Source organism: Cynocephalus volans, chromosome 2, assembly GCF_027409185.1.
Source record: "Cynocephalus volans isolate mCynVol1 chromosome 2, mCynVol1.pri, whole genome shotgun sequence".
In the NCBI taxonomy this organism is placed as follows: Eukaryota; Metazoa; Chordata; class Mammalia; order Dermoptera; family Cynocephalidae; genus Cynocephalus; species Cynocephalus volans.
Genome location: NC_084461.1, coordinates 183933839 through 183961691, shown reverse-complemented (window position 1 = coordinate 183961691; position 27853 = coordinate 183933839). Strand labels below are relative to the sequence as shown.

The 27853-nt window shown below is 35.7% G+C and overlaps 1 pseudogene; it reads right to left on the bottom strand.

Annotated features, from left to right (window-relative positions):
• On the bottom strand, positions 1 to 26274 carry LOC134370718 (zinc finger MYM-type protein 5-like; annotated as a pseudogene).
• Positions 26275 to 27853: the final 1579 nt, after the last annotated feature.

Here is a 27853-nt window from a genome sequence, read left to right as displayed (position 1 = left end):
TTAACTCATGATAGTGGCAGTGGTGGTGGTTGCAACCACCTCCCTCACTTCCGTGGAGTCCATGGCTGCAGTGATGGCCACCAGCATGACTGCTGCTCTGTGTGGAGCTGATCTGCATTGGGCAACAGTTCTGTTACTGGAGAATGGCTTCAGTGGCTGCAGTGGTGGTGGATGTAGGCCCATTTTAATCTTCTTCTGCAGGGTGAATGTGACATGGATGCCTCTAATCCACCATCTCCTGCACAAAACCCCAAGATTCAGATATTTTTGAAGTAAGACATTTCTTTCTGGGACTATTGCCCTCCCAATTTCTTAATAAATGTTTTTACCCTGGCAGCCCAGATTCTTTCTTCTGAAGGAGAACATTGGTTTTGATGTCAAATGCCTGATACATTATCTGTGGCTTCAGTGAGTTGTAATGTCATCCACTTACTTTGAAGATGTTTCCACTGATCTTCAAAGAAGTCCAATGTCCCCTCGTGGACTGCATGAGCAACCTCCTCCAGCACAGAGAGATCTGTGATGTCATTACCGGCCCTGCACATGCTTGAGAAGTATCTCATTCAATAAAGGAAGGGCAGAAAGCCCTTACATCCTGCTTCTTTCCAGTCACACTCAGAAACTTACAGCATACATATTTTCAAAAGCTTCCAATACACCTTTATGGAGACCTCAAGTAAACTTAAATTTCTAACCAAAATTCTTTGATTGCCTAAATCACACAGTGCCATTATCAAAGAACTCAAATTTATATATTTTTGCGGAAATAGGTAGCTTACAGTTTTCTGTATTACCAATACATATTTTTGTTATTTTTCCAACTCTGCTCCTTCCCTTATTGTATCTTTAAGTCCTTCTCCATATTAAAAATGTTACTAGTGATGCTGAAGCAATACATTGAATAGTACACTGAAATTAGCTTTATGAAAACTTATTATTAAAGGAGAATCATTATTTTATTGAAACAAACCTTGCACTTGACAGAATTAAATACCTTGCTTTAAGTCAAAGATAATAATAAATTATAAGTTCTTTGCAAGGAGCAATGCAAAATTAGCTTCTGGGCCTGTTTCCAAAGGTAGGATAAATTTATGACAAATTTGATATTGACCAATAATAATTTAAATGCCTTTTTAATTTATCAGCACTGCTGGTTGCAAAAATTTATTAGATCAAATACAGTAAAATGTAATGAAATAGATTATATCTCTTTTTGAAATATTAGTGGACAGTATAATAGATAGTAGTAAATATAAAACTCCTTCATGTATACTTGTACTTCAAATTTTAAATGGTGCTTTTAAGTTTTTATGCTAGGAAGTACTCTAGCACCAAACATTAAAAGAACAGCCCCCCTAAATAGTAGTTTTCATGTGGTTATTTAAACTAGGGATTTATAATTTAGAGATTTTGTAAGTTTTATTTGTAATTTTTATTCTTAAAGTATGTACTGAGCACACACAGCTGTTTGCTAAATAATGCTTTTTACCTGTGACAGAATATTGTAAGGGGAAACTTTCTGCCTTGAGAAGTGATAGTTGTTTGGAATACTCTTGTTCCACAGTGACATGCTAGACCACTGTGGGGGAAAGATACCTGGAGATCTTGCAGGTATATCAGGCAGGCAAAATAATTCCCCCAACCCCATAGATGTCCACATCTTAATCCACATGCTGTGATTTGAATGTGTTTGTTCCCCAAAGAGCATGTGTTGGAACCTTAATACCAATGCAATAGTGTTGAGAGGTGAGGCTTTTAAGAGGTGATTAGGTTATGAAGGCTCTGCCCTCATGATAGATTAATGGGGTTATCATGGGGGTGGATTCCTAGTGAAAGGATGAGTTTGGCCCCCTGTCCTCTCTCTCTTGCCCATGTGATGACTTCCATTATGTTATGATGAAGCAAGAAGGCCTTCACCAGATGTGACCCCTTGATCTTGGGTTTCCCAGCCTCTGGAACTATAAGCCAAATACATTTTTGTTCATTACAAATGACCCAGTATGTGGTATTCTATTATAGCAGCACAAAATAGACTAGGAAACTTCAGAGTCAGTTAATGTGTTAGGTTACATGGCAAGAATAAATTAAGCACAGAATTAAGGTTGCTAAGTCGCTAACCTTGAGATGGTGAGATTAACCATGATTATGTGTGTGAGCTCAATTTGACCAGAAGATTTTTTATAAGTGGAAGAGGAAGCCAGAAGAGGGAGAGTGTCTGATAAGAGTGACATAACATGAGAAAGACTTGACCATCCATTGCTGGCCTTGGAGATGAAAAGGGGCTATGAAGCAAGGAATTGGGCAGTCTGTAGAATCTGGAAAAGGCAAGAAAATGGATTATCCCCTAGGGCCTCTAGGAAAGTACATACCCCTGATTTTAGCTGAGTGAGACCCATTTCAGACTTCTCACTTCCAGAAATGTAAGGTAAACTTGTATTGTTTTAAGCCACTGTTTGTGGTCATTTGTTACAGCAGCAATAGCAAACTGATACAGTATAAAAATATTGACATTTGTATGAGTGATGCAAGAAACAGCACAATCTAGGTAGCCCTCCTGTCCCTGTGGGGTGGGGACTCCCAGTTTGGGGACACTGAATAGGGGTTCCACTACAACACCCCTTCTCTTCCAAAAGATACCTGCCAGTCTGTCCCAGAGAAGTTCCTTTTACCTCTTAAATAAAACCAGCAGGGAACAATGGGGGCTGAAGTGGCAACCAGATAAACTAAGCAGACCAAAATGATGGGCTCTAAAAATTAATCTGCCTTTGGAACCACAGTCTACAAAATAGACCAAGGTACACATGCTACACCTCAACAGGGAAACTTTCTGTTAAAAGAAAAGATTTGAAAGAATCCAGAGTCACCTAACAAATTGTAGAGGATAAAATAGATACCACCATCATACAGGACACCCGAAAATTCACAACTTGAATGATAAAAATAACTGATGCCAATACCAAGATGAATTAGATATCAGAATTATCTGAAAGGAATTTAAAGCAGCCATCAAAAAATGATGATTCAATAATCAATAACAAACTCTTTTGGAACAAGAGAAAATATAGAATCTTGGTGAAATATTAAAAGTTATAAAAAGTACCAAATAGAAATTATAAAAGCTAAAAAATACAATAACAGTAATAAGAAAATCTGTATGAACTCAATAATAAAGTAGAGAGAAAATAGGACAGAAACATTGAACTTGAGGACAGAACAATAGAATTTATCTAATTTGAATAATAGAGAAAAAATAGATTGAAAAAAGTAAATAGAGCCTCAGTGACCTGTGAGACCATAACAAGAGACTCAACATTTGTACCATTATATTTCCAGAAGGAGTGGAGGAAGAAGTTAGCTGAAAGATTATTTGAAAGAACAATGGTTTACAACATCCCAAATTTGATGAACGATACAAACCTACATATCCAAGAAGCTGATAAACCCCCAAACAGGATAAACCCAAACATATACATGTGAAGACACTTTATAATTAAACTTTTGAAAACTAATGCTAAAGAAAAAATCTTGAAAGCATCCAGAGAGAATAGTAGATTGCCTTTAGGAAAACACAAATTCAAATGACAGTGGATTTCTCCTCTGAACCATGGAGGGCAGAAAGAAGTGATGCATTCTTTCTCAAGTGCTGAAAGAAAAGTTCTGTCAACTATGAATTTTATACCTAGTGAAAGTATCCTTCAGAAATTCAGAGAAAGTTAAAAACATTCTGAGATGAAGGAAAACTATAAGGATTTGTTGCAAACTTACCATTAAAAAATAGTTAAAGTAAGTTATTCCAACAGAAAGAAAATGAAAGAAAGAGTTTGGGTGCATCAGGACTTATGAAATACTAATTAAAACTCAGAAATGCTGATACATTCAACAGACTATCTTTTGCTTCATGTGTTTTGCAAATATTTGATTTGAAACAAAAAGTACCATCTAATGGTCAACACAATGATATTTAAAAGTGAAAAATATCAAAGGAACTAAATGTAAGTAAGGTTTTCCACACTTCAGTTAATGTGGTAAATGTTTTTTTTTTTTTTTGTCTTTTTCGTGATCGGCACACAGCCAGTGAGTGTACTGGCCAGTCCTATATAGGATCCGAACCTGTGGCGGGAGCGTTGCTGCCCTCCCATCGCTACACTCTCCTGAGTGCACCACGGGCTCGGCCCAATGTGGTAAATGTTGATATCAGTAGATTGTGATATGTCACATAAGCATATTGTGGCTTACCGAGAGTAAGCACTACAAAATCTACACAAAGATATATGTCTAAAATGTTACAAATAAATCAAAATGGAATCCTAAAAAATGTTCAAATATACCTGTGGAAATATAAGAAAAGAAAAACAGAGGAATTAGTATTATACACAACAAATTATGAAATGGAAGACTTAAGAGCTAACAAATTAATAATTAGCATATATAAATTATTTAAATACACAATTAAAAGACAGAGATTATCAGAGAGGATAAACTAGCATTACCCTACTATCTGCTGCTTATAAGAAACTGACTTTAAATTCAATGACATTAATGGATTAAATGAAAAAGGATGGAAAAAGATATGCCATGACATAATTTTTAAAAAAGGAGTTAGAGTAGCTATAAAAGTGTCTGGTAAAATAGACATCAGAGAAAAATAAATTGGTAGAGAGGAAGAAGGACATTACATAATGATAAAAGAATCAATCTGCCAGGGAGACATAAGATCCTTTATATGCATGCACCAAACATCAGAGCCTCCAAATGCATGAAACGAAAACTGATACAGCTGAAAAGAAGAAACAGAAAATCCACAATTACATCTGCATACATCAATAAACTCTCTCATCAACTGATAGAAACTACTAGACAGAAAACCAACAAGGATATAGAAGATGTGAAATCACAAGCAACCAACAGGATCTAATTGATACTCATCCCAGCAATAGCAGAATGCTCACTTTTTTAAGTACCCATGAAATATTCACCCAGATACACCATATCCTGGGTTATTAAACAAAGCTCAACGAATCTAAAAGAATTGAAATCATGCAGAATGAGTTTTCTTATTATAATAAAAGTCAAAGTAGAAATCAGTAATAGAAAGACAACAGGAAATCTCCAAATACATGAAAGTTAAATTGTACACTTATAAATAATCCATGTGTAAAAGAGAAAGTATCACAGGAAATAAATAAAATATATAACATTGAATAAAAACAAGCACACACCACATAAAAATTTGTGGGATGCAGTTAAAGTAGTGCTAAGACAAAATATTGTAGCACTAAATGCTTATATTAGAAACAAAGGAATAAAAAAAAGGTCTCAAATCAACAGCCTCAGTTCCTATCTCAAGAAACCAGAAAATAAGGAGAAAAATAAACCCAAAGCAAGAAAATGGAAGGAAATGATTAAAAGATGAGCAGAAAACAATCAAATTGAAGACAGGAAACTAATACAGAAAATCAATGAAACAACAGTTGGTTCTTCAAACAAAGAGCGGTATTTCTGTAGCATTAGCTAGACCAGGATCCTAGAAAAATTAGACCCTTTCTGCTTTTGGAGTGATTGAAACATTTTGATGTTTTAGAGTTTTTGTATGATGTCAAGCCTCTTACCACAGACAAAAAAGCAATTTAAAAATTATTTATAATTAAAACTGTCATGTTAGTGACAGTTTTCAAATATGATATGTCATTTTTATTATCTGTTTAATATCAGAAAATAGATTTTGGCATATGGGAATTAAGCAACATTGAAGTGGAAATGAGATATTGTGTTCCCAACACAGAACCAAGTTGAAAATACTATTGTTTTTATTATAAGAAAACTTGCTTGGGTCACAGATAAGATCCAACAAATCTTTTAAATTCTCTGGAGGCATTTTCTTATCTTTGAACCCAATTTCTAGACAGTTACATCAACTTTGTTTGATTTTTCTGTGAAAATAAAAGACTTCCTGTCACACTCTAGGGCTGGCCTAGGAACATGGAGACCCTCGCTGGGTAGCAATGAAACATCTTCAAGTCAATATTCTGAAACTATAATTCAACATTCATTTAGAGGAAAGAAAGAGAAATGCATAAAAAAATGGAGGACAAGAATACATATTGTTCAGTCTTACTCTTGTTATAAGCAACTCAGCTATAGCCCCTTATTTGCACAACCCACTCAACAACAACAGGAATAAACCAACACATTGAGAAATTAGTCAAAAACGTCCTCCTTAGCAGACCTGTCAGGAAAGTTCCTCAGCTCTGCACAGTAGAGATGCACCAGTGATTCTTCTCTGTCTCTTTATGATCCCACAAGTGTGGCCTTTGAATGATTGTCCAGCTTGACCATATCTTAATGTGGTTCTGATGTTATGAACTGGAACAATTGGTCAAGAATAAAAATGGGAAGAAATATGTATCTGATAGATTGAGATTCGGACTTCAGAGACTCGAGTCTCTGTTCTCAGTGTATTTTGCATATGGTGTGAGGTAGGAAACTAAATGAATATTTTTATCTACACGAAGGCTGACATATTTATTATACTGACACCCTTTCTCCCTTGATTTGTATCATCAACTCTATTGTCTATCAAATACCCATATGTGTTTTGCTTAATTTCTTGGCACCCCAATTTATTCTGTTGATCTATTTTGTTAGTTTTGGGTTTTGGCTTGGGTGAGTAGATCCCTTGGCCCAGTCTTGATTCCAAGCAAACATGGTTTTCAATTAACATTATTGCACGTTAGAATCTCTGCTAAGTATTTTTCAGTATACCCAGCATTGAGGCCATGTCCTAAAGCTGATTAAGAGTGTGGGCTTTGTAACCCTACCCCTTTTTAGCTAAGTGTATTGAGAAAATTGCCTAATCTCTAAGCTTTGTTTTCCTCACTTGTAAATTAGCATACTCATAGTGTCCACTTAGTTTCCTGTAAGAGTAGAGTTAGAATAAGCATCCCAAAGTGCTTAGCCCACTGCTTGTATCATAAAAAATGCTCAAGGAATGGTAGGTAATATTATTTACATTATCCAAAACACTGAAAATTACAGCACCTGGCAAACAATAGTTTTATAACGATTAGAATACTTGCATTTAATATAAGTAAAACACCTTGTACCAAGTAATGTCAACCAGGTTATAAGGCCAATAAATATTAACTTATCCCCTAAGGTTTCTCTATTTAGTTCCTTCCCTAACGCTACTCCTTCTTTGTACATGCATATGGTATAATCAGAATAGAATTTTGGGAGAAAAAATATAAAAATAATATGCTAGAGCACAGCAATATATTTTTAAAAATTACCTAATGCCAATCTTTTCAAAGTGCCAATTAATAACACGCTTGGAGCAGGGTTTTCAGGGTTTTATTTTATTTTTTGAGCTCTTTTTTTCCCCACTGAACAAATTGTTGAACATAGAGATTTAGAACATGTCAGTGTGTTGCAATGTTCTGCATGAGTGAAAATCAAAAATTAACACAGAACTTCTATTCAGACACAGAATGACTGTGTCTTTTCTCCAGTAATTTTCCCTTTATCTTACTCCACCCAAAACCTTTTCAAAAATCTCTATGTGAATTAAGCATCTGCTACTGATTCTGACACCCATTCAAATCAGCAGGAGTTCATTTTTTTCTTTTTGTGTGTGTGTGAAAAAAAATGAATACATTGTGTAATGATAAATATAGTAATTATCCTGATTTGAGCGTCACATATTGCACACAGGTATTGTTACCCAACACTACACCCCACAGATATGTACGATCATGTTTCAATAAAAAAGAATAAAAAAAGTATATAATGCAATAATAGTAATAATTGATACTTTCTTATTTTTTAGTTTTAAAACAATTAACCTAAAAAGAATAAAATTCTATTTTAGAGATATTCGAATTCAGTAAAATATTTAGTGTATGAACTAAAATTTGTACTTACAAAACGAAAATACCTGGCACTTTACACTCTGTTTTGTTTTTTTTTTTATGAGAGACTTCAAAATAATTTTATTTTTTTCATTTATAAAGAGATGAAATGTATTTCGTAAATTTCATTTCTTTTTATATATCCTTTTTAGTAGCATATTCAATATTACAAATTGTAGTTCTTATTTGTGCGCCTTACCCGACTAATCACTCCCCATTTCCACTCCTTCCCTCACCCCCATCTCTAGTATCCCCAAGTTTGTTCTCTCCTTTCGAAAGTTCAATACATTATTGTGGTTTTTCTTCCTTCCTTCCTTCCTTCCTTCCTTCCTTCCATCCATCCATCCATCCTTCCTTTTTTTCTTTCTTTCATCTATCTTTCTTCCTTTCTTTCTTAGCACCCAGTTATGAGTAAGGACATGTGGTATTTCTCTTTCTGTGTCTGGCTTATTTCACTTAACATAATTTTCTCCAGGCTCATCCATGTTGCTGCAAATGGCAGAATTTCATTCTTTATGGATGAGTACTATTCCATTGTGATATATACCACATTTTCCTTATCCAGTCCTCTGTCGATGGACATTTATGTTGGTTCCATAGTTTGGCTATTGTAAATAGAGCTGCAATGAACATAGGAGTGCAGGTGTGCCTTTGACATGATGATTTCCATTTTGGGGGATATGTGCCCAGTAGTGGGATTGCTGAACCATATGATAGTCCTATCTGTAGTTTTTAAAGAAACCTCTATACTATTTTCCATAATGGCTGTGCTAATTTATGGTCCCATCAACAGTATAAAAGAGTTCCCTTTTCCCTGTATCCTCACCAGCATTTGTTATTCTCAGTCTTTTTACTAATGGCCAGTCTAACTGTGATGAGATGGTATTCTGTTGACCATTTTTCCATGTACCTGTTGGCCATTTGTATGTCTTCCTTTGAAAAATGTCTATTCATCTCCTTTGCCCATTTTTTAATTGGATTATTTGTTTTTTTACTTTGTAGTTTCTTTGAGTTCCTTATATATTCTGGATATTAATCCCTTGTTGGCTGCATAGTTTGCAAGTGTTTTAAGTTTTAAACACAAATAAAAACTTCAAGTGGTTATATCATGGAGAAAACATTAGCAAGAGTGAAAAAAAAATTACAAAAAGGGAAAGCTCTATTTTTGAAAAAACGTTTTTCTTCATCTTGCATCAGGAACTCAATTTAAAAAAATATTAATTTAATTTAATTTTACTTCTCAAAATACATTGTACCTTATTTTCATGCCTCTTTACCCATTCCCCCCCACCATCATATCTGTGCACTTGGCTTAAATAGTTCAAGGAATTTTTGTGGTTATTCTGTCTTCTCCCCACCTCCCTTGATTTATTTGTGCATTTATTTATTTATTAATTTTTAGCTCCCGCAAATAAGTAAGAACACGTGGTATTTATCCTTCTGTGCCTGACTTGTTTCGCCTAATATAATTTTCTCTAAGTCCATCCATGTTGTTGTGAATGGTAGTATTTCATTCTTTTTTATAGCAGAGTAGTATTCCATTGTGTAGATAGATGTACCACAGTTTCCTTATCCACTCATCAGATGATGGACATTTCAGCTGGTTCCAGCTCTTGGCTATTGTATGTACAGCTGCAATAAACATTGGAGGACAGGTATCCCTTCGGCATGATGATTTCCATTCTTCTCGGTATATTCCCAGCAGTGGGGTCGCTGGGTCATATGGTAGATCTATCTGTAATGGTTTGAGGAACCTCCATATCATTTTCCATAAAGGCTGCACCATTTTGCAGCCCCATCAACAGTGGATAAGAGTTCCTTTTTCTCCACAACCTCTCCAGTACTTATCGTTCTCAGTCTTTTGGATGTTAGCCATCCTAACTGGAGTGAGATGGTATCTCAATGTGGTTTTGATTTGCATTTCCTGGATGCTGAGTGATATTGAACACTTTTTCATGTGTCTGTTGGCCATTCCTATATCTTCCTTTGAGAAATGTCTGTTCAGCTCTTTTGCCCATTTTTTAATTGGGTTATTTGGTTTTTTGTTGTAAAGTTGTTTGAATTCCTTGTATATTCTGGATATTAATCCTTTGTCAGATGTATATTTAGCAAATAGTTTCTCCCTTTCTGTTGGTTGTTTTTTTTTTTTTTACTGTTGATTGCTTCTTTTGCTGTGCAGAAGCTTTTTAGTTTGATATAATCCCATTTGTTTATTTTACCTTTAGTTGCCTGTGCTTTTTGGGTCCTATTCATGAATTCTGTACCTACTCCTATTCCCTGGAGTGTTTCCCCTATGTTTTCTTTAAGGAGTTTTATTGTTTCAGGGTGTGGATTTAATTCTTTAATCCATTTTGAGTTGATTTTGGTATATGGTGAAAGATATGGGTCTAGTTTCATTCTCCTACATTTTAAAGCTTCTGAAATTCCACAAGCATTGAATAAAGCTAAAAGAGGAGAATATGAGTTGGAATTGAATGCTTGGCTTAGTGGTAAGAAAGAGGATGTGCCTGACAATGGGGTATGTCACTGCATGTACTTAAGTGTATTGATTACACAAATGTCTGTGTCTACATGGAAACATCGACAAGATGATGGAATGGAGAATGTTTGCAAAGTATGTATTTTGAAAGGGCTGTAGGAAGAGCTTACATATATGAAAACATTTATATCACATTAACTGCATATGTTCTATGTATATAAAAAGATTGCATATCCTGTACAGTATATATGCTAGTTTCCATATTACACTAACTAGGTATATATTATATGTATATAAACAAGCTCGTATATGTCAAATGTACAAAATACCAATATCATAGTATCTCCATAGCAATATGAGTGCATATAAGCAAGATTGTACATTTATACAACCCTGGATCAAGCACATAGCCGAACAGAAAAAATAAGTGTAACTAATTTAAGGCTGTTTTGGGGAAACTTATACCCTTATCTGAAACCCAAATGCCCCCTCCAATATTTCTGTCTTCTCTGTCATGTACAGCCCAAGATTAAGAAATAAATTGATTTTAGGAGAAGTTAACCAATGACAAAATATGATAGTAATTGAGCTCCCTGACTATATCTAGAGCTTGTGTGTTTCATATACATTCTTTGATAACCTCTGGTCTTTGTATTCTGAAAATTGCTTTGATCTTGGGTACCAAGTTGTAGGAGATGTAATACAAGGCTAGATTTTGAACTTTTGTAGCAAACAGTTTTAACTAATACAGAAAGGTATTGCTGGGAAGTAATCCTTAGTGGCATAATGTCCAATATGTCCACTTATCAGGTTTTATCACATTTATTATGCTAATAATGTATAGATCTAATTTATCTAGGAGTTTCTCTTAGACATTTTCGATTGAATCAGCAAATTCTTCTTTTTTTTTTTTCAGCAAATTCTTCTATGTCTTGACTAAATGCTTCTAATATATGCATATATCTATGTGTGTGTATTAGCATATTTTTGCATATTTTAAAATTTGAGTACTTATTATGTTTTTTGCTAATGCTTTGCCTTTTTATTTGGCAAGTACTAGAATATCATATCAAAACAGTTTATGCATACAAAAGGAATTTATTAGCCTGTATAGTCAAGAAGTTCAGGCTTGGCTGGATCTAGGCATCATTGGATCTTTTTCTTTTTCTGTCATTTTCTTAACTTAGCTCTGCTGTGTTGTTGGTATTTATCTCAGACAGCTTTTCTCCATGACCTGAATAGACAGTGCCAGGAAGTTCCAGCCTGACATCTTCCTTATAACTAGAAATCTCAGAGTAAAGAGAGTGACATTCTCTCCTGCAGTAGCAGTTAGTCCTGGAAAGAATCTATTTGGCTTTGAAAAAGTTACATGCCCAATCCAGAAGCATGAGAAACATAACTGGCCAGGATGAGATGTAGCTCATGTCCAGTGGTAGAGATGCATAGTATAGAGGCGTAGTTATAGAAAAGCAGTTGCAGTGAAATCTGGAGTTGGATTGCCTGGGCCTGGGCTCCAATTCTTGCTCAGCTTTTTCGCAGCTGTGCAAGTCATATGACCTTCTGTGTCTAAGTGTCCTTCATTATAAAATAAATAGCAATAATACCTAACATATAAGGTTGTTTCTAGTGTTAAATGAATTACTGTCTGTAGAATATTTAGAATCAAGCCTAGCATGTAGTAGACACTACATATTATGTAAATATTACAGATTTTAAAGCCCCAGTGGGAGCCCATTGGGACTGGATAGACACAGTTCTTAAAAAACACAAGGAATGAATGCCCATTCTCCAACTTTCTTCTTGCTGGTTTAATTAACACAACAGCTCTATGGAGAAGATGCCATTATTGTATCCATTTTAGAGATGAGAAAGCTGAGGTCCAGCATATTTAAGCAACTTAAACAATGTCATCTGGTTACCAAGTAGCAGGACTGGTACTTGAATCCAGTTCCATTGTAAACAAAGTCTGTGCTCCAAACACCGCTTTAAACTGCTCATTCCTGCTGACACACACACCGCAGAGGGCTTTTAACCTCGTGCGTTTATAGTAAAAATCCCAATTAAAGTGACAGCTGAAAACAAGTAGTCTCTCTCTCTTATTGGTGCCACATTAATAGGGTCAGTATCTCCATGAGGAAAGCTGGGTTATCCTGTCTCTATAGAGCCCGAGAGCAGTACGGACCCTCAGACAACATGGTGTCCTGGTGCCAGTGTCAATGCAAACTCGGTGATTGTTTTCCCTTTGGGAAAACCAAGCTTCATAGGGAAAACCAATCTTCATGGTGCAAATAGAGATATCAATGAGAATCCCCAATGGCCATTGCTAATTCTCTATATGGTTCTATTCTCTAGTTCTATTCTCTAGTCCAATATTAGAATGTGAAGAGAACGTGAAGTTGTATGAAAAGTCTGAATTCTATGGAATATCTTAAATAAATTTTGACATCATAAAATCTTAACATTGGAAGAGTCTTCAAATGTCCTTAGCTCAAATTCCTAGCTTTTCTTTCCAAATATAACTATTCCTTAAGTGGGAGTACTTCTAAAATAAGGAGAAATAGGGGGCTCCAGATAAAAGTTGGCTTGTATTATAGAAAATATACCTAAGATGTATGCCTTTTATTCAACAATGAATTTCTGGAAGAAAAAAATAAAGACCCAGATGCTGAATTAAATGAAATCTTAAACTACATGTTTGACTTATTTGAAAAAGAATCCACACATGAAACTGGAAAGGTAAGTGATGAAATGAACCATTTTATTTCTATGAAATGTGAAGTTCTTTCTGTCCAAGTTGGTGTAGTTTTTTTTTAATGTTAAAAACAGCTTGCTGAAAAATTATTCTTACTTTTCTTTAAGGCCAATGGTCAAATACCAAGTGTCCAATGATAGTTCTTCTTTCGCTCCAAATTAGTGGTGTTCCAGATATTCCTGATTTTATTCTTTAATTTAGCCACTGTAGCCCTGGAGACAGATACTCACTACTGGACTGGAAATGGTTAAAAACTTTATTTTATAAACAACTGAGGAAGATGTCCATTAACATCACCATTAGTAATCTCAGGGGGATCATTCTAAGAGACCTCCTTTATGTCTTTTTCTTTTCTTTTTGTATTGAAACATTGTTGACTGTATCTATCTGTGGGGTACAAAGTTGAATATCAATAACTATGTGCAATATGGGGTGTTCAAATCAGGATAATTAGTATATTCAACATTATACAATGCAATCATTTTTCATGGCTTTTTACCAATTCCTCCCTTACCCTCCGCCGCTCACTTTCCCACCTCTGGTAACCTCAGTTCTGTTCTCTCCTTTTGAAAGTTCTCTTTTTCTAACTATCTCCTTAAATACGGAGTTATAGGAGGGACATCTGTTAGTCTGAATAACAGAAACTCCAGATATATTATTATTATTATCTGTTTTTCTTCCCAGAGATCTACATTTTAAACATTATTAACAGGCAACAGAATGGATATGAAGATATGTTTATGTGTGATTTTGTCTTATTATTTATCTTACTCTACACTCCACCTATAGACTTACTCTACACTGTACCCATAGACTTGGAAGCTGCAACCCTTTGCCATTCCAGAAATCTCCCTCGTGCTTATGCTGTGAAAAATTTTTCTTCAGCACAACTCCTAGCAGACAAAAAGTTTATGCTGTCAAGGCAATAGAGAGAGATGGCACTCAAAATGGTAGTGTTTTTTTTTTAAGCTGTGGTAAAATGTATGTAACATAAATTTTGCCATTGTAACTATTTTTAAACATGCAATTGAGTGGAATTAATTACATTCACAATGCTGTGATCATCACCTCCGTCCATTTCCAAAACTTTCTCATTATCCTAAACATAAACTCTGTACTCATTTAGCAATAACTTCTCATTATTTCCTTCTCCCTGTTTCTGGTAATCTCTAATCTACTAATGTCTCTGAATATTTTTTCTTTTTAATTTATTTTTTATTAATTAATTAATTTTTTATTGGAACGTAGTTGTCTGTACTTATCTGTGGGGTACAACATTGAATATCAATACCTGTGTGCAATATGTGATATTCAAATCAGGGTAATCAGTACATTCTTCATTAAATAATATAATTGATTTTCATAGGCATTTACCAGTTCCTCCCTATTTCCCCTCCCCCTTTCCCACCTCTGGTAGCCTCAGTTCTGTTCCCTTCTTTTGAAAGTTCAATATATTAATGTGATTGTCATACACTTCTTTCTTTTTTTATTTATTTGTTTCTTGTTATTTTTTTTTTTAGGTATCATTTATGAATGAGGACATGAGGTGTATTTCTCTTTTTGTGCCTGGCTTCTTTCACTTAATATAATTTTTTCTAAGTTCATCTACGTTGTTGTGAATGGCAGTATTTTGTTCTTTTTTATGGCAGAGTAGTATTCTATTGTATAAATATAGCATATTTTCTGAATGAAATAGATTTATTCTTAATTGACCCATGATAGTTGTATATATTTATACAGTATGACGTGATTTTTTTAAAGCTCTTTCGTACAAAAAAAAAGAACTTTAATTTTCTCTCTCATTGGATCAAAAAATATGGCATGTGCCTAAACTGAATGAGAAACAAACATATGTGGGTCACAGACTATTTCTCATGTTTGAATAAAGTTGTCTCTGCATGGTAGGGAGAGGGGAAGACAACCATCTGATTTGGGAAAAGCAAGAACAGGGAAATTTGTTGCTCTCTACTCTTATCTCTGTTACCTGGACCTTTGACCAGACCTGCCAACTCTCTGGGCCTTAATGTCTACAGTTGCAAGAGAGAGGCAATAATGCATTACCTGAACAGGAGGCACTGTGAGGATGGGGGAAGGTGCTTTAGTGCTGTTGATATTATTTGGCCTTGAGATCCCTGCTTCCTGCTCCATGGTTTGAGGGTCTCTTCTGTACAGATGGAGGCACTAATCATCTTCTAAGTTAGATCTTTTGCTAGTAAGAAGGAAATCTTGGCTTTCCCAGGAATTTTACTTTTCCTTACTTCCAAAATCTACTATCTTCCCGAGGCTTCACCCTATCAAGAGGCCTGGTTGGAAAATTAGAGATTTAATCTAATGTCATTATCAGTTTGCTGTGTGATTTAGACTCACTTACTTCTAACCTCAACAGTTTTCACAAGGGATTATTAATATATGCTTTATCTAGTGCAGAAATAGATAATCAATTTTTGTTTATTTGAGTCCCTGAAAGCATTAGACATCCATTAAGAAATGAACATGTAAGGGCATTTTATAAAATGAAAAGTGCTAATATATCACCAGGCGTAGTCTTCTCTAATTTTCAATTTTTTAAAAAAGGAAGTCAGTATCCAAGAGAACGAAGATGCCTGACTTAAGTGCTTACCTCCTACCTATGAAGTCCTAACCACTAGTATCTCAGACTGTTACCTGAGTTGGAAATAGAGTCATTGCAGGTGTAATTAGTTAAGATGGGGTCATGCTTGAGTATGGTTGGCCACTAAATGAATATGACAGATGACCTTATCAGAAAGGACATTTGGTCATAGAGACAGACACATACACACAGGGAAAACACTATGTAAAGACTGGAGTTATGCTGTCACAAGAAACTACCAGAAGCTTGGAGAGACGTCTGGAACAGACCCTTCGCTAGGGCCTTCAGAGGGAGCATGGCCCAGCCAACACCTTAATCTCAGACCTGTAGCCTCCAGAATGGTGAGATATGCATATCTGTGGCTCTAAGCAACCCAGTTTGTGGTGCTTTTTAGGGCAGCCCCAGGAAATGAATACACCTGGTTTAGTCGATCACCATACTCTTCCCGCCCTGTGCAAGTGTTTTCATTCGTGACCATAATCTCTTTCCAATACCTTTCTCCAGGGAATCAATTGGTGTTGGCCCATAAGAACTCAGCCTACTACAACAACAGCACAGATTTTGGAGTCCAGGGGCTTGGATTTGAATTCTAGGCACCACTTACTATTATTGTGTGAATCGGAGAAAACAATTTATCATCTCCCAATCCCGGTTTTCTCTTCTGTAAAATGAGGATAATAGTACCCATCTCATAGGATTGTTGAGAGGATTAAATGAAATAATGCTGAGAAGCACCCCAGCAGAGGGCCTGGTACATAAAATGGTTCAATAAAAAGAAGGTGTTACTACACTTTAAGCTCCTTGAGATCTGAAGAGTATCTTTTTTTTCCCCCTCGCTACTACTTTATTGGATTAATTAGTACACTGGTTGGTATGGCAGCTGCTATTAATCATCAAGTAAGTGTCCTCATTAATTCAAAGTCATGAGGGACCCAGGCTCTTTCATTTGTTGCTTGGTCATTCCTATGGTGTTAGCATCCATTTGGTCCAAGGCAGTTCAACACATCCCTGTATAGCTATCAGAGAGGGGATATGGGTGGAGAAATAGGATTATTCCTGGGAATAGGCCCACATTCCATTGGTCAGACATAGTCATGTGGCCACATCTGGTTGCATGGGATGCTGGGAAATGTAGGCTTGATCCTGAGAAGCTGTGAAAAATGGGTGTTCTATTACTAGCTAAGAGAAGGGGAGAATGGAATTTGGGACAACTGCTTGTCTCCATCCCAACTATACATCAGCACACAGTTGGTGGTCAACAAAATATGGTTAATGAATTATTATATTTATTACTGTTATTATAATGGTTAATATCTAATACTGGCAGAATGTCTGCTGTCTTAAACAACTAAAAACCAATTTCATACGATCAATTAAAGATTGCCTAAGACCATTGTATTTTTTAAAAAAGTTAATCACTTTGCATTAGAATTTATTTTACAAATATGGGGAAATTGTTACCCCTGGCTCCTAGATGGTTGAGCCTTGATTTCTATTGTTATGGGATTGGTTGAATGATGAGATATCCTTCCAACTCATGGTCTACCAGAACACAGGGAACTTAGAAATGAGTTAACACTAACAACTTTTCACCTACTGTTTTCCCACATTGTGGCTACTGCTATGCCTGTTCTATAATTTAAAAATGATAGAAGTTAGGGAAGAAGCTTAATGTTAGACTAATTGTTGGACATGCTTTTTTTTTCAAACTGCAAAATTAAAAGGAAAAAGTTAAACATGAGGGATGTTGCATAAGAGACAGAGGAAACAGTAGGGAGTATTCTGAGCCCGGGCTTCCATGTGACTCTGCTGTCAACTCTGGTTCCTTAAATAAACAGAAAAAGCTACTCTGAAAAGAATTTATGTTTGGAAAATGAGTTCATGTTCTTATGATACATAGTACTTTATATTTTTATCATCAATGCGAAATCTGATTTGTATGCTAAATTATTAATGGTTTCTCTCTATATTTAGAAAAATATTTTAATTTTAAAGATGATGCAACACCATTTAAATGGAGGAAATAAATTACTGAATGTGAAAACATCTATAACTAGGTAACTGAATTGCTTATCTGCCAAAGACATATGTCAAAAATTAAAAAAAAAATCAATACAACTAATTCACCTGCTAAATAAAATAAAAAGTATTTGGGCAATTTTTAGCTATGGGTGAGTTTGTGAGTTTAATTTCCCTATTTGTTGTTGAAGAACAATTTTCCTATGTGATAATTGCATAGATGTATTGTTAGATTGCCTTTAGAGTTGCCAGTAGTCAAAGAACAACCACAAAAAGAGCAAAAGCAGCCTGTAGCAGAAGAGATGTGGACAGAAGTAAAATTTCTCTGCTCCCCTCTGAGAGTAAGTCAAAGCTGTGTGAATCCTGGGGACCTATTACACCAGAGTCAACAGCAGGAATACTGGCCTGGGGATGTTTTAAAAGAAGGCAGCCATCCAGAGCAAAAACCCCCAAAATGAAAGAGGCTGTGCTATTCTGCCTGGGACAATAGCTGAGGGGTATTAGGACTTAGAAGTATCTAGTGGGAAAAAAAAAGATTTTGTACAAAGGAAATTGTGTTTGGGTGAATACAGCGGGTACATCAGCTTCTTCTCCATGGAGAGGTCTCTGGAGAATCCATGGAAATATTCATCAGAAAAAGAGTCAGCTTTTAACACCTGTGGAGGGTAAAGGGATTTGAGTAGAATGGTCAGCAGTGACCAAACGATAACAGACCTTGTTACTCCAACAGGGGTTTGAGGCTTTAGCCTGAGGGCTATATGAGCCCTTGGAGAATTTTTAGCAGGAAGTAGCATAGTAATTAGGTTTACATTTCAGGAAGATTCCTAGGGCTGCTGGGAGAAGGGCCTGAAGGAACAAGAGTGAAGGGGTCAGCCCAAAGAGCACTACTAATCTGGGAGAGAGAAAACTGAGGCCTGAAGGAAGGCAAATGCCCCAGGGCTGGTAGAGACAAGTGGACAGGTTTGGGAGATAGTTAGAGGTAATATCTGACTCCTCTGCATCCTAAAACTATACTCCAGTCCCACCTCCTCCAAGAATTTTCTCTGCTTCCTCTGTTCTTGTATTTGGACAGCAATTAGAGTCTCTATCAAATGACTTAATCTTTAGTTATACACTCCATAAACAAACAATCCCAAACCTACATGCATTAAAAGACAACATTATTTTATATAGTACTAAAAAACAAACACTGCATAATTGTAAGACACAATTGATGGTAAGATGGTTCCTCAATTAAATGATGTAAATTGTGGAAAAAAATGTCACGTAAAAATTTATATAAAATACTCCAAATCATTTTACCATTTTATGTCTTCCCAATTTCTTTCTCCAGTGAGCCCGTGGATTCTTTGAGTGCAGCTCATAATTTATTTACACTTCTTTAAACACCATGGGGCCTATCCTTGAATCTGTTATACAGTAAGTGGTAACTGTATGCACAGAAATAAACTGAACTACAAAATGTCAGACAATTTGAAGAGAAGATCAAAAGTGCCAGCAGGCTATAAAATAAGTTTCATCTTCTAAGTGAAGAAACTGAACATTGGGGAGAAAAATAACAAGAAAATTTATAAAAATTTACTACATTTTTATAAATCAAAGTTATGTATTACATACTTTAAAAATTCAAATATTTCAACCAGAATTGTTACAAATCAACACAAAATGGAAAAATAAGAGTCCCCTACCATTTGTCAATTTCCCCCTGAGCTAAAGACAACCACATTAAACTATTCTGATAATTTTGGGGGGCATCTATCTTTATAATTCTAGGCAATATATTTCTATTTAAATATTTTTTCAGTGTTTGTTCCTACTGACTTCCTGCTATTGAACATGAGAATTCAGTTCCAATGCAGCTCTAACTGCCTCTTTTTGATGCATTCAAACATATTCATCTTTTATGTATCACCACTCAAGACTTATACTATCATCTAGTTTAGGTTAGTATAGTTTTTACATTTTTAGGATGGTGAAACATGATTCACATGTAAATCACATAGATTACTTGTTTTTATTTTTTTAAAATTTTTGTACCACTTTTTGTTTTACCTGGAGTTAGTAACTGTGCCGGTGTTTTGTTTTGTTTTATTTTGTTTTGTTTTATTTTATTTTTTATAAATTAATCACTAACTCAACCCCATATTCTTCACCAGTTTTCTAAATCCCCTATCAATATGTGCCATCAATTTTCTTTTCTTTTCTTTTTAAAAAAATTTTATTTTATTTTGTCAATATACAATGTGGTTGATTATTTTGGCCAGTTACTGAAACCTCCCTCCCTCCGCCCTCTCCCCCCGCCAACAAACTCCTTTCTGTTCGCTTGTCGTATCAACTTCAAGGAATTGTAATTATTGTGTCTTCTTCCCTCCCCCCCCCAGTTTATTTGTGTATTTATTTATTTATTTTTAGCTCCCACAAATAAGTGAGAACATGTGGTATTTCTCTTTCTGTACCTGACTCGTTTCACTTAATATAATTTTCTCTAGGTCCATCCATGTTGTTGTGAATGGTAGTATTTCATTCTTTTTTATAGCAGAGTAGTATTCCATTGTGTAGATATACCACATTTTCCAAATCCACTCATCTGACGATGGACATTTGGGCTGGTTCCAACTCTTAGCTATTGTAAAGAGTGCTGTGATGAACATTGGGGAACAGGTATACCTTCAACTTGATGATTTCCATTCCTCTGGGTATATTCCCAGCAGTGGGATAGCTGGGTCATATGGTAGATCTATCTGCAATTGTTTGAGGAACCTCCATACCATTTTCCATAGAGGCTGCACCATTTTGCAGTCCCACCAACAATGTATGAGAGTTCCTTTCTCTCCACAACCTAGCCAACATTTATCAATCACAGTCTTTTGGATAGGTAGCCATTCTAACTGGGGTGAGATGGTATCTCAGTGTGGTTTTGATTTGCATTTCCCGAATGCTGAATGATGTTGAGCATTTCTTCATGTGTCTGTTGGCCACTCGTATATTTTCCTTTGAGAAATGCCTACTTAACTCTTTTCCCCATTTTTTAAATTGGGTTACTTGTTCCTTTATTGTAAAGTTGTTTCACTTCCTTGTATATTCTGGATATTAATCCTTTGTCAGATGTATATTTAGCAAATATTTTCTCCCACTCTGTTGGTTGTCTTTTAACTCTGTTAATTGTTTCTTTTGCTGTGCAGAACCTTTTTAGTTTGATATAATCCCATTTGTTTATTTTTCCTTTGGTTGCCCATGCTTCTTGGGTCATATTCATGAAGTCTGTGCCTGGTCCTACTTCCTGAAGTGTTTCTCTTATGTTTTCTTTAAGGAGTTTTATTGTTTCAGGGTGTGTATTTAATTCTTTAATCCATTTTGAGTTGCTTTTAGTATATGGTGAGAGGTATGGGTCTAGTTTCATTGTCCTGCATATGGATATAGTTATCCCAGCACCATTTGCTGAAGAGGCACTCTTCCCCAGTGTATAGGCTTGGTGCCTTTGTCAAAGATCAGATGGCTGTAGGTGTGTGGATTGATTTCTGGATTCTATATTCTATTCCATTGATCAGTGTGTCTGTTTTTATGCCAGTAACATACTGTTTTGGTTATTATAGCTTTGTAGTATAGTTTAATGTCAGGTAGTCTTATGCCTCCAGCTTTATTTTTTTTTTGCTCAGCATTGCTTTGGCTATGCGTGGTCTTTTGTTATTCCATATAAATATCTGGATAGTTCTTTCCATTTCTGAGAAAAATGTCATTGGAATTTTGATGGGATTGCATTGAATTTGTATATCACTTTGGGTAGTATGGACATTTTCACAATGTTGATTCTTCCAATCCAAGAGCATTGGATATCGTTCCATCTTCTTGTGTCCTCTTTAATTTCTCTCAATAGTGGTTTGTAATTCTTGTTGCAGAGATTTTTCACATCCTTGGTTAGCTCTATTCCTAAGTATTTTATTTTTTTAGTGGCTATTGTAAATGGGCAAGCTTTCTTGAGTTCTCTTTCTCCATGTTCACTATTGGAGAATAGAAATGCTACTGATTTTTGTGTGTTGATTTTGTATCCTGCTACTTTGCTAAAATCATTTATCAAGTCCAAGAGTTTTTTGTAGAGGCTTTAGGCTTTTCCATATATAGGATCATGTCATCTGCAAACAGGGACAGTTTGACTTCATCTTTTCCAATCTGGATGCCCTTTATTTCCTTCTCTTCTCTGATTGCTCTGGCTAGTACTTCCAACACTATGTTGAATAGCAGTGGTGAGAGTGGACATCCTTGTCTAGTTCCTGTCCTTAAAGGAAAAGCTTTCAGCCTTTCCCCATTCAAGATGATATTGGCAGTGGGTTTATCATATATGACTTTAATTATGTTGAGATACTTTCCATCTATACCTAACTTACAGATAGTCTTTATCATGAATGAGTGTTGAATTTTATCAAATGCTTTTTCAGCATTTATAGAGATGATCATATGTTCCTTGTGTTTGATTTTATTGATATGGTGTATACGTTTATTGATTTGCATATGTTGAACCAACCTTGCATCCTTGGGATGAATCCCACTTGATCATGGTTTATAATTTTGTGTATATGTTGCTGTATTCTGTTAGCTAGTATTTTATTGAGAATTTTCACCTCTATATTCGTCAATGATATTGTCCTTTAGTTTTCTTTTTTAGTTGTATCTTCACCTGGTTTTGATATTGGAGTGATGTTTGCTTCATAGAATGAGTTTGGGAGAATTGCCTCTGTTTCAATCTTTTGGAATAGTTTGTAGAGAATTGGTGTCAATTCCTCTTTGAATGTTTGGTAGAATTCTGCTGTGAATCCATCAGGCCCTGGGATTTTCTTTATTGGGAGCCTTCTGATAACAGCTTCAATCTCTTTTATTGTTATTGGTCTGTTCAGATTTTCTACATCATCTTGGCTCAGTTTTTGTAGTTTGTGTGTGTCCAGAAATTTATCCATTTCCTCCAGATTTTCAAATTTGTTGGCATATAGTTGTTCATAGTAGTCTCTAATGATTCCTTGTATTTCAGAGGTATCAGTTGTAATTTCACCTTTTTCATTTATAATTTTTGTTATTTGGGTCTTCTCTCTTCTTTTTTTAGTTGGCCATGCTAATGGTTTGTCAGTTTTATTCATCTTTTCAAAAAACCAACTTTCTGATTCATTGATCTTTTGTATCATTTTTTAGGTTTCAATTTCATTAAGTACTGCTCTGATCTTAATGATTTCTTTCCATCTGCTAACTTTGGGTTTGGATTGTTCTTGTTTTTCTAGTTCTTTAAGGTGAAGTATTAGGTTGTTCACTTGCCATCTTTCCATTCTTCTGAAGTAAGCATTTAATGCAATAAATTTCCCCCTTAGTACTGCTTTTGCAGTATCACACAGGTTTTGGCATGATGTATCATTATTTTCATTAGTTTCAATAAATTTTTAGATTTCCTGTTTGATTTCTTCTTGGATCCATATGTCATTAAGTAGAATGCTGTTTAATTTCCGTGTGTTTGTATAGTTTCCAGAATTTCAATTTTATTTTCTGGATGATCATCTCTTCTAAAGCCACCTGACCTGCTCCAATCTAGAAAAGTTGCTGCCTATACTTATGAACAGCTTTTATCTTGGGATCTTCCTTCACCAACATCCTGGGGATCCTATTTGCTTCTTTAATGTATGGATCTTCCTCTTTCTTTATTTTCTAATTTTTTTGAAGGTTAACTTATTTTTCTTTTAATGTTTCTTACATTTCTACCAGCATAAGAACAAGCATATACTCTTTATGTTTAAAGTTCTCATACAACAATAAAAGCTAAAACATTTATAAATTAAAACAAAATTATAAAACCAGTAAAATGTGAACTAACCACCTACATTTATTTAATATAACAAATGATGTTGTTTGCTCAAATAAAACTCTTCTGCTCAAAAGAAATAAATCACAGGTATTTGGTTTAATAGAAAAAGTTGTAGCTTCTTTTTTTGGTTGTCGTTCTGTTTTTTTGGTGGATGGATGGTATGGGGATCAGAACCCATTAACCTTGGTGTCATAACCTGTGTTTTAACCAACCGAGCCAATCTGCCAGCCTTAAACCTGTAGTTTCAAATCCCATTCTGTAAACTTTTTGAGTGTTTTACTTTATAATGTTGAGAATGCTTGTTCACATAAACATCTTATTCAAATGGTATTCATAAACTCAAGTCTTTCCTCCCTTTTTCAAGGTAATCAGAACAGAGTATTAATCACATCTGTCAAATGGCAATCCTCAAATGCCAATTTTAAAACTGTGAATTGACAGGTTGAGAAAATTAGAAGTTGCCTTTACTAAAATCTGCATTAATGACTATTGAATCCAATTAGTTTCATATTTGGAACAGAAACATTCTTTGCTATTTATTTGCTATTATACTTATCGCTAATGGACTGTTGCAAGTTACTCTGCACAGGAGACTCGCAGCACAGTGGTACTGACTATTATGGTACAGATCTTTTCTGAGTAATGCAAGACCCTGTCTGTCAAGTCAGAAAACATCAGGTATATTATGTGTACAACTGCACACCACCATTTTTCTCATCTCCATACAATCTATGTTCTGCAGCTTCAACGGTTTTTTTTTTCAAATCAGATTTTAATTTTGAATACTTAACACTATTGTTGATGTGCATTTCAGTTTCTTCATGTTTACTAAGAATATGTGATAAAGCTGCCAATCTTTGCACCCATCCTCATTTTTCAGTTGAATTTTTCCTTCCCCAGAGAATTTGCAATATAGACAAAACACAGAGTCTTTTGAGATCTAGTTGTTTTCCACCATTTGGAAGAATTCATGTATAATAAGTTTCTGAAAACTTCCTCCCTGTATTGTCTTTTGGGAACTTAAACTTTCTTATTTGTGGTCGATCATTTTCAACAAGAGTGCACCATTGTTTAATATTCCAAATTTGGAGCCGTGTACCTGGACCTGAAGAAAGCACAACTGGTATAATGGAATCTTCTGATTTTTTCTGCTCCAGTTGCTCTTGAAATTTGTCAGCTGTGGTTGACATGGAAGAAGAAGGTAAATTCACATTCTGTTTGATCAGTAATGTATCTATGCTACATTCTGCTGAAACATGTAGCTCTGAAGTCTTTTTCTTTTTTACTGGTATTACCTCTATTTTTTCCAAAAGTGTATTTGATGATCTCTATAATTTTCTTTCACTTTCTTCTCTAACAGCATTCCTTTTACTGTTTTCTGGTGGTGATAATTTTTTGATTTTGTTTCCATCATCTGTGTATGTTCATTAAAACAGCTTTGGCAGCAAAATCTCTTTTGCTGACCTCCAATCATTGGGATGTTTCCAGTACTTTTACTAGGCATGTACTCTCCACACTGTTCACAGCAGTTCATTATTAAACCATTGGCCAATCTGTACTTATTAAAACAATGGTTACTGCATAGTTTATGTGTTAAATTCTTAACGCTGACCTCATAGTGAATCTCTGTTAATTTACTATAAATTGTACCTCTTGACTTATTAAAAATTCCTTTTTGAAGATTCTGATTGTCTTTACAGGGAAACAAACAAGATGCATTCCAAAATTCTTGGAAAGATTTGCTTGACTCCACCGGAGGAACAATAGCAGTCTTCTTTGTAGGTGCAGCTTTTTTTTTTTTTTTTTTTACGTATTATACTTTGTGTCTTTCGAGCACGTTCATGAGAGAAGGAAGAAAGGCAGGTGGTAGAACAAAAGAGGTGAGCCGATCTTGTCCTTCAATAAGCTGTCTGCCCCTTTTGTAAAGGATTTTTGCAGTTTGCACAAGTGATTTTAGTGGTTTAGTAAGTTGCTGTTTGGCTGAAGGCCGGAAATTCTGTTTAGGAAGTAGGGCCACTGGTGATAAAGAATCCATCCCTGGTTGTTTCTGATTATGGGAAAAAGATGCTAACTGGGAGATCCAAGAATCAGGATTTCAATGAATTGCAGATTCTCCATTCTGAAATATGTCTAATGCCACATTCATTCTACCAGGATTAAAAGGTCTTACTCCAGTCTTGGTCTTACTTCTTGAGAAACAGGAAGTGGAGAAATCCAAATCTTTGGTTCTGTTTTCAGTTCCAGGAAGTCCCCATTCCATAAAACTGGTCAGATCTTTCTCTTCCCTTTCACTTGTTTCTATGTCTTTTCATCCTCAATAATAATCATCTCACTTATATTTCCCTTCTGAGAAGCCAAATCTCTTGAGGAAGGAAGAATTATCGTATAATTACCTTGTGGCTTTTCATTTTTTGATGATGCAAATATAAGCTTTATTTCATCAGCTGTTGCTAGAGGAGAAATTGAAGGAGGTTGTGTAGATTCATTAAATACAACATCATCATCATCATCTTCCACTGATGAGTTTTTGGATCTATGGACTAAAGGAGTAGCTGGATCATCAAATGAATTTCCTGCATCCATGAGACTAGCTGCTATGACTGTATTCCCTAATGAAGCAGGTGTCTGCTCAGTCCATTGTAATCCTCCCACTGAACATTTATCCATGCCCCAAAAAACAACGGAGATGTTTTCTTTCTTAATTTCTGCCAAAGCTTCACCAGATTGGCCTGAAGGTGAGTGCTAGCCCGGTTTCTGGCCTCAGCCCCGCAGAACGCATCTCGTCTCCCCCGACCCACCCCCTCTTCAGCACAGGTGCAGCTCCGCTCTGTCCAGTCCCAGGTTTAGCGCAGGTGAGCGGGAGAAGGCAGAGGTGAAGGAGAGGCTGAACCCCGGGAGGCCCCGCCCTCCACCTACTTCCTAATTTTATGGTGTGTCACTACTGGTTTCCCAAGGAACCTAGAATGTATAAAAACGTTTTTATTTTACTATTACACTTTAATTTGTCTAAGTATAGAATTCCAGGTTGGATATACTTTAAAAACTTTTTTGAAGACATTTCTCTAATGCCTTCTAACTTCCTGGGTTACTGTTGAGAAGTCTGAAGCTCTCCTGGAAAAAAACCTAAGATTGGGAATCAGAAGCTCTAGGCCAGGGTTTTCAGTCTCAGGACTATTGGCGTTTTGGGCTGGATAATTCTGTGTTGTGGGAGCTGTCCTGAGCATTATAAGGTGCTGATCAGCATGCCTGGACTCTGCCCACTAGCTGCCAGTAGCACTCCCTGCCCTGACGTGACAACAGCATCTCCAGACATTGCCCCTAGGAAAGGTGGGGTCAAAATCATCTCTGGTTGAGAACCACTGCTCTCGACTTTGGTCTAGACTTAGCCCCTTGCTAGCTGTTTGACCATGGGCAAGTTGTTATTCTCACACCTGGGAATGGGGTTAATGATCTCTGACTTGTCTACACTAATAGAAAGTTCTGGGAATCACACAAGTTAATGGATGTGAAAAATAGCTTTATATATTAATGTATTACATAAATGGAAAGTCATATTATTACTTGGTTATATGTTTTAAGGCACATATTCTAGTGTGTTGGAAATTAGATTTACCTGGTTTGAATTTTATCCACAGGTCCTAGCAAAATACTTAGCAAGAGATAGGACTTCAATAAATACTTGTTGAGTAAAAAAGTGAATATATTCATATACATTGCTCAAAACAAAGCAGTCATGTAACATATAGACATCTTTATTGTGTGTGCGTGTGCCTGAGTGTGTTATTTATGTTAATACTGGTTGTTATCATAAATAAACCTAAGTATTCAAAATGGCTCAAACAAAGTAGAACTTTATTTTTCACTGCTAGAAACCCTCAAGTGGGTGTTCTGAATCACTGGAGAATCTCTTCTAAGCAGTGATTGCCTCTATAAATGGCTTTTCTAACTTCCATACATAGCTTCCATGATGGATCTGATAACCCAGGATGAGATGACAACAAAGGAAAGAACAAGAAGAGGAGAAACATGTGCATCTTTAGACAGATCCAGCACATATTGCTTCTGCTTGTCTTTCCTGGGTAACATCTTGTCACATGACCCCACCTAGATTCTGGGAAGTGGGATAGTGGGGAACGTAGTTGTGGGAAGAGCAGCTGCTTTCCAGCAACTGCAGTGTCTGATGAACAGGTAGACATGCCTATCACCATGCATGTATCCTTACCAAACCCAAGTATTCTGGCTCAGA